Below are 7,489 nucleotides of genomic sequence, written 5' to 3'. Positions count from 1 at the left end.
GGGAAATGCGAATATTTCATATAAAAAAATATACATTATTCGGAAAAAAAAATTACATAGTAGATAATAAAAAATTAACCACATCAACGTCGATCCCTCCGCGTCCAAACCTCTTCGATGATATCCTCCTGAAGTTGAATATGGGCATCTCTTTGCCGCATGTCGGCAAATGCGCGCAACCTCTCAACCTCTCCATGAGGTACCCCCATGTTCACATTTGCGCTGGCCACGCCGTGGCTTGGACCGGCACCCGTATCATCTTCGTTGGTCCACTGAGTCAGTTCGTCACCTTCACTTTCGACAATCATGTTGTGCAAAATGATACATGCGTACATGATGTCGCCGATGTTGGGAATATACCACATCCGTGAAGGACCCTTCACCATCGCCCATCGACTCTGGAGCACACCAAATGCCCGCTCAACATCCTTGCGCGCTGCCTCCTGACGGCTCGCAAAGTAGGACTTCTTTGGTCCGATCGCATGCTTGATCGTCTTCACAAAGACGGACCAGTTTGGGTATATCCCATCCGCCAAATAGTATCTCATATTGTGCTGGTTGCCGTTGGCGACGAAACTGATGGCGGGACCAACGTCATTGCACTAATTGTTGAACAGGGGCGACGACTGGAGGACGTTGAGGTCGTTGTTCGACCCGACGACTCCAAAATAAGCATGTCATATCCACAGCCGGTAGTCAGCTACAACTTCAAGGATCATCGTGGGATGCTTGGCTTTGAAGCCGGAAGTGTGGATCCCTTTCCAGGCGGCGGGGCAGTTCTTCCACTCCCAATGCATACAATCTATGCTGCCCAACATCCCAGGGAACCCGTGCACCGACCCGTGCATATTTATCAGCAACTGGTGTTGGGGTTTGTATACTAAAAGATGCTTCGAGCGTACATGCCTTTGTACAGTCAGCTTGTGCATGTATACGAGAAACGCCACATCCACTTGTTTACCTATTTATGAGAATAAATAATATAATATAAATGGTTTATTATTGAAATATGATAAACAAGTCTAAGGCTTTTTACTAAGAAGGTCAAGTAGGGAAATTCGATGAATCTCCTCATGAGTTTTCCAGTAGGGGACTTGGCCAGATCTAGTAAGAAGAAAAACGTATTCACAACCTAGATAGGCTTTGGCTACCTATTGGAACGGTTGCGGTGTTTGTGATAATTCTCTCTTACCTAAGAAGAGATTAGTAACACCGGTGTGGTAAAGCACTGAAAGGATCTAATCCGAAATGTATTCTTTATTGCTATCTACTGAAAGAATATATTTCAAGAAAGTTTAGTATTTTCTAGTCTATGATATTAATATCAATATTGTTTATTCAATCAAACGCCACTTTGACTTATCAATATGTGAGAGTTTGTACGTAACTCAAGTTCATGATATCTTGGGTGGTAGTAATTGAATAACATGAAGGTATTGGAATATTATTTCATAGAATTCGCGTGCCCAGTGTGGTATGATTAAATCCCTAAAAGGGTGATCCCCAATGAGGTGTTTGAAAGAGGAATTTATTATTCAGAAAACTGCGCAGTTGGAATTTATTCCACGAATAATAAATAAAGTTTCAAACTAGAAAAACTCTTTGGAGAATTAATTTAATTCTAGTCACATAGCAGACAAAAGAATTAAATTGATGGATCAAGATAATCTTAAACGCGGGAAATATTATAAAATAAAATGGACCCAAGTTATTTGTAATTTGGTGATTTAAGTGGGAGTGCAATATTATTCTTTAGTGGAATAAAATAATATTCCATTGATAATATATTAAATCATGGGTCATTTGATTTAATTAGTAATTTATCTAATGGGTGAGCCCAACACTTAAGTCATTCCATGGATCCCCAACCTAGCCCAACAAGTCCATTATAAATAGTGATGAGATGTGGAAACCCTAGCACACCACAAGTCACCTCTCTCAACCCTAACCCTAGCCGCCACTAGCGTGGCTTCTCTCTCCCTCATTTTGTCTCGATTTTCGAGCCTCCAAGTAATAGGGAGCTAGGGTTTTGGTTTGATCTTGTCTTGTTCATTCTAATCCATAGAATTGAATCGAGATAGATAGTTTGGTGTAGTGTTCCTCCTAGATCTCATCAAGACTATTTTGATTATCTAAGATCCGCCCACACGGATGGAGAATCAAGGACTAGGGAATAGGTTGGAAGATTCACGGTCGATAAACCAAGGATCTCCGGGTGGTGCAGCTAGCAACTTCGATCCTATGATGGATCAAAATGAGGTAACAATCGAATCTACATCAAATTGCATGATTATGTTTTTATTTGATGTTATATCTATAGATCTATGAACATTGCATGAAATTGGAGTCGAATGCATAATCAACTAAATAGATCCGTTCTAGGACCTGTTTGGTTTCCGTGTCTTCCGCTGCGGTAGTCCCAACAGTATTCTCGTTTGAAAAATTCCGACCCTACCTCCTTGGGTCGAGGGTTATTGTCTTCACAGATCACGCAGCAATAAAGTACTTACTGGCTAAGAAGGAGTCTAAGCCAAGATTAATCCGTTGGGTGTTACTCTTGCAGGAGTTTGACTGGGAAGTAAGAGACAAAAGAGGAACGGAAAATAGAGTAGCCGATCACTTGAGCAGAATATATCAAGGGGAAACAGAAGAGGCCATACCCGATGCCTTCCCTGAGGAGCATTTGTACTTCCTGAAGAAATTTCTTAGACCAATTAACTGGGAAGCAGTTTTGGCTTTAACCGGTCTGGGGGAATCGGATAAAGGGAAGCGCACGCTGAATGCAGAACCGTGGTTTGCTGACTTAGCCAACTACTTGGTCACGGGAGAGGTGCCAAGTTCAGACGAAGTTTCCCGGGCCCAGAGGATGAAAATTAAAAGCGAAGCCAAATATTACTTTTGGGACGACCCCTACCTGTGGAAGATGTGCTCAGATCAAGTGATTAGACGTTGCATTCCCGAATGGGAACAAAAAGATGTGTTAATTCATTACCACACTTTGGCATGTGGAGGTCACTTTGGACCAAGGAAGACAGCAAGGAAGGTTCTGGACAGCGGTTTTTATTGGCCGACGTTAAATAGGGATGCCTTTGAGTTTTGCCAATGTTGCGAGAGGTGCCAACAGACGGGGGGAATTTCAAGGAGGGACGAGATGCCTCAGGTCCCGGTGATCGTGTGCGAAATTTTTGATGTGTGGGGAATGGACTTTATGGGACCTTTCCCATCATCCTGTGGGAACACTTATATATTGGTTGCAGTAGACTATGTGTCTAAGTGGATAGAAGCTAAGGCCACCACAACATGTGAATCGAAGGAGGTGGCAAAATTTTTGAAGGCCAATATTTTTAACAGATATGGAGTTCCTCGGGCCATCGTCTCAGATCAAGGAACTCATTTCTGTAATCGCACCATCGAGGCTCTGATGAAGAAATATGGTGTTCACCATAGAGTGTCGACTCCGTACCACCCTCAGTCTAATGGCCAAGTGGAGATTTCTAATCGCGAGATCAAGGCGATATTGGAGAAGACAGTTAATCCGTCAAGGAAGGACTGGAGCAAGAGGCTCGGTGATGCATTGTGGGCCTACAGAACTGCCTTCAAAACACCTATTGGAATGTCGCCCTACAGGCTTGTGTTTGGCAAGATGTGCCACTTACCTGTGGGTATTGAACACAAGGCGTACTGGGCAGTGAAAGAGTTGAACATGAAACCTATAGCTTGCGAAGAAGAGAGGAAGTTACAATTACAAGAACTGGAGGAACTTAGGCTGGAGTCATTTGAGTCTGCCATGTGGTACAAAGAAAGGACGAAGTTATGGCATGACAAGAATCTCCGGGTCAAGGAACTTCATGTGGGACAGAAGGTGCTCCTTTTCCAATCCCGGCTCAAGCTAATGCCAGGGAAATTGAAGTCTAAATGGATCGGCCCATATACCATCGTCGGCATCCGCGCAAACGGAGCAGTGGAGATCCAGGGAAGTGCTTCTAACTCTGTCCCTTTTCTTGTCAATGGTCATAGAGTGAAAGTCTATAGGGATAATTCCGAGTTGTGTGTGGTGGACGAAGTTCCACTACACGCACTCTCTACTATCGCCTAGACGGACGAGGAGGTATTCTCGATGAATTCCTGGGTCAGGTAGTAGGTTGACATTTTTGAAAATATGAACTGAACCAGGGAATCTCGGGAATACTCTAAAGAAATGTGTAAATAGTTTAATTGTTTTTCAAACTAAAGAAAATTCAAAAATATTTTCGAAGCACCAGACTCCGAAGGAAACCAATGCTTTATACTCTAACCTTGACTTGGGAGTCTGGAACCTTCAGTTTTTTTTAGGGTCATGGTCAGGGAAATCAGCTAGAGAAGAATCTGAAGGAAGAAGTCAAGGAAAGCTTGGAGGAAGAGGTCAAGGAGGGATGGAGATAATTTGAATTTCAAAATCTGCCGATATTTATGGGAGTTGTACGGTTGCTTACATCATGCCTGCAACCGCACCATCCTTTCATCAGAAAAGCAACCGTCGCTTTTCTCTCTCCAATAATCCCAAATCGACGAAAAAACCGAATTTACTCTCCCTTCTCTCTACTTTCATTCTCTCTCTAGAATATAAACCCTAACCAAAATTTGGCCCAGTTTTTTGTCTAATTTCAGATCTGCAGTGATGGATTCGACCCAACTCACCGGAAGTTCGCAGCAAACCGTGTACGACCCAACCCTGTTGGCAGAATTGACGCAGAAATTGGGGAGCGTCGAGAAAGCAAGGGAAGTATACGCCCTGTTCTCCGCTAGCCTAATGACGTCCGCGCCGGTCATACCACCACTGACGATTCCGGCAGATTCGGCGGCACAACCGGCGGATCTTCGTGAAGAAAGGCCGCGAGATTCTGGATCTCAACATGCAGAAACCGCTTCACAGGAGGCGGAGAAAGAAGAGGCGGTGCACGAACGGCCGGAGGATGGTGGACCGACGAATAGCGGAAAAGAGGTGGAGACCGAGAAGCAAGGTGACGAGAACCCTAGTTCTGAGGGTAAGGAAGATGGTGAGGGGGAAACCCCTGTTTTGGATGACGTTGTGGAGGGGGAAACCCCTATTGTGGACAATACGATTGAGGGGGAAACCCCTATTGTGAAAGATGTTGCTGAGGGGGAAACCCCTATGGAAACTGGGGATGAGACCCCAACTGATTTCAGGGGTGCGACCCCTGAACACATGGAAGAGGGGGCGACCCCAAGTGGTGACTGGGGGGAGAACCCCATTTATATTGAGGGGGCAACCCCGATAGTGGACAACGAGGGAGAAACCCCGGGAAATTTGATGGAAGAAATAGATCTACCTGCGACTGGAGTACCGGAGCCCGCCAAAGGAGGGCTGAACTTGGTTGTGGACCTGGTGGATGACCAGGAGGAAGACGAACCCCAGAATGACGAGAGGGCAGAAAGGAGACGAACCAGGAAGAGTCTGCTCGATGAAGTTGATGACATAGTTCCTGATGCTGCGGAGGCAGAGGAACGTCGCCTGGCCAAGGAGAGGGCGAGAAAAGGAAAGGCGGCGGCGACCTCCTACCCAGTCAAGGAAAGCTCCCTCCGTCAAGGAGGTTGAGGAGACCATTTCCCCCAGTGACCGAGGATCCCTCTGTCGAGGAACAAGACGAGCCTACCCCTGAGCCCAACTACGAATCTGAAGAAGCTGAAGATGAGCCTATTCCAGGACGTCCGGAAGTCTGGCTAACTAAAGAGCTGATAGAGGAGATGAGGCAGTTTCACGATCAGAAGAGGACCACGGTGTACAAGGAAAGATGTAGCGCCGGGAAGATGGCTAAGTCTGGGAAGCAGTACAGCCCCAGAGAGCTCAAAATGATTGCATGTGACAAGGACTTCCGCGCTTGTATCTATTCGATCGGATTTGAGTGGTTACTGAAGCACAGCCAGGAGAGGGTGCCGGTGGACCTAGCAAGGGAGTTTTTCTCCACTTTTCGATTGAAAAACACCACTGATCTTGACGTGGACTCCATAACATTCAGGCTTTTTAATGAAGAATATGAGATGAGCATCCGGGAATGGTCTTTGCGAATGGGATTGTTCACCCAAGCCGAGGATGATGAGGGGGCATGGAATGAGAGGATGATCGGTGTGCCGAAGAACACGCCGGGGTTCAAAGTGCAGACAGCATGGGAACTGATCACCCACTCCAAGGCGGGAACGTTTAAGTCCAGCTACTCCAAAGCCTCTCACATCGAAGACCGAATCCTCCGCTTTGCTCAGACGTTTATCAGCTACAACTTGATGGGAACCGCTAATTCAGCTCTTACAACTACCGACCTTTACTTCACTTGGTGCATGGCGAAGGGCGTGAAGGTGCACCTAGGTTATTGGCTGGCTCAGGCATGCCACCAAATGGCGAGCAACCCTGCGCGTCATATGTATACCTGCCACCTCCTCGGCGCCTACCTCCAACGGAACATCGACATGAAGATTGCCAAGGCCGCTCCGTTGGTAGTCATGTGCGAACCCCAGGAGGTTTTCAGTGTTGATTATTTTTTTCAACAAGGGGTTGCTGCAGACTCATGGCACTAAGACCCTCTTCTACTCGTTAGGAGACAAGGTAAAAGCAGAGCCTGAAGAAGCCGAGGAAGCCATGCCAAGTGAAGAGGTTGAAGAGCTACGTAAGGAAGTCCAGGATGTGAGGAAGGAGATGCAGTTGATGAGGAAGGAAATGGTGAAGGAACTTGGTGGGATCAGAAAGGAATTGAACGGGAATCGGGAGGAAGTGAAGACCCTGAGGGGCAATATTGCAGATTTGGCGGTGAAGTGCGCCAAACAAAATGAGCGGATAACGGAAGCGTGGAGCTTTCAATGAAGATGTTGAAGTGGTTGTAGCAGACACTTCCCTTGACCCAGTCGAAGGTAACTCCTGAGTCCAGCAGTGAGGTCAAGCAGCCCACCCAGAGCAGTCCCTCCGTCAAGCAACCACAACAATCGCTCAAGTAGCTGATCTCCCCACCCGTTCCCAAGCAAGTTTCAGCCCCAACCACATCAAAGTCTCTAGTGAAGAAGCCAGTACCCGAACAGGAAGAAGAAGAGCTGGAGCAGCCAGCAAAGAAGAAAGTGAAGATGAACCGACCCGGAATCCCACCCCAGTCTGGCTCTCGAGGGAGCCAGCCCCAGAAGTGAATCACCCCCCATGACCAAGTAACTTTTATTTTTCTTGCTTTCAGTTATCTGTTTTTGTTTTGTTGCATATTTGTGTTTGTATTTTCTGTTTTGTTTGTGTCTTCTCCCACTTAGCCCACTGCTGTGGTCTAAGTGTGAGAAGTTTGTACTTTCTGTTTTGTTGTGTTTTTCTCCCACTTAGCCCAATACTTGGTCTAAGTGTGAGAAGTTTTTGTTTTTATATAAACTGTTGTTGTTGTTGCATTGATCTCTCTGTTTCCCCCCTTCACGACGATGGCTTGGGGACAAGCTTAAGTGAAGTGGGAGGGGGAGAGGAGTCAAT

Source organism: Salvia hispanica, chromosome 6 (assembly GCF_023119035.1).
Source record: "Salvia hispanica cultivar TCC Black 2014 chromosome 6, UniMelb_Shisp_WGS_1.0, whole genome shotgun sequence".
Classification (NCBI taxonomy): Eukaryota; Viridiplantae; Streptophyta; class Magnoliopsida; order Lamiales; family Lamiaceae; genus Salvia; species Salvia hispanica.
The sequence above is the reverse complement of the archived record's forward strand: the minus strand, read 5'-3'. Positions refer to the sequence as shown.